The sequence below is a fragment of the Orycteropus afer genome, unplaced genomic scaffold (genome assembly GCF_000298275.1).
Source record: "Orycteropus afer afer isolate SDZICR_OR568_19922 unplaced genomic scaffold, OryAfe1.0 scaffold00176, whole genome shotgun sequence".
NCBI lineage: Eukaryota > Metazoa > Chordata > Mammalia > Tubulidentata > Orycteropodidae > Orycteropus > Orycteropus afer.
This window is the reverse complement of record NW_006921763.1, coordinates 1,540,156-1,540,960: the sequence shown is the minus strand read 5'-3', so window position 1 is coordinate 1,540,960 and position 805 is coordinate 1,540,156.

Below are 805 nucleotides of genomic sequence, written 5' to 3'. Positions count from 1 at the left end.
TTTGGTTATATAACTCAAGGTCTTTGCACTTTTCATTATAATAACTGACTTTGTCTTCTCCAGATGCTCTTTGAAATCTTCTTTTCAGCTCTTTTAGCTTGTCATTTCTTCCATTTCCTTTTGCTACTCTCCATGCAAGACCAAGCTTCAGTCTCTTCTGACATCCATTTTGTTCTTTTCTTCTTTTCCTGTATTTTTAATGACCTTTTGCTTTCTTTATGGATGATGTTCTTGATGTCATCTGCCAATTCATCTGGTTTTGGGTCATTGGTGTTCAATGAATTGTATCTACTGTTTAGATGGTCTCTAAATTCAGGTGGGATACAATCAAGGTCCTATTTTGGCTTTTGTGGACTTGTTTTAATTGTCTTTAGCTTCAACTTAAACTTGCATATGATCAATTGATGGTCTGTTCCAGTCAGCTCCTGGCTTCATTTTGGCTGAAGATATTGAGCTTCTCCATTGCCTCTTTCCACAGATGCAGTTGATCTGATTCCTGTGTATTCCATCCAGTGAGGTCCAGAAGTATAGTTGCTGTTTATGTTGTTGAAAAAACGTATCTGCAATGAACATGTCATTGGTTTTGCAAAATTCTGTCATGCAATCTCCAGAGTCATTGCTATCACAAAGGCCCTATTTTCCAACTACTGGTAATTCTTGTTTCCAACTTTCCCATTCCAATCACCAGTGATAATCAATACATCTTGATTATGCCTTTGGTCAATTTCAGACTGCAGAAGTGGGTAAAAATCTTCAAATTTCTCATGTATGGCTTTGACAGTTGGTATATAAATTTGAACAGTAA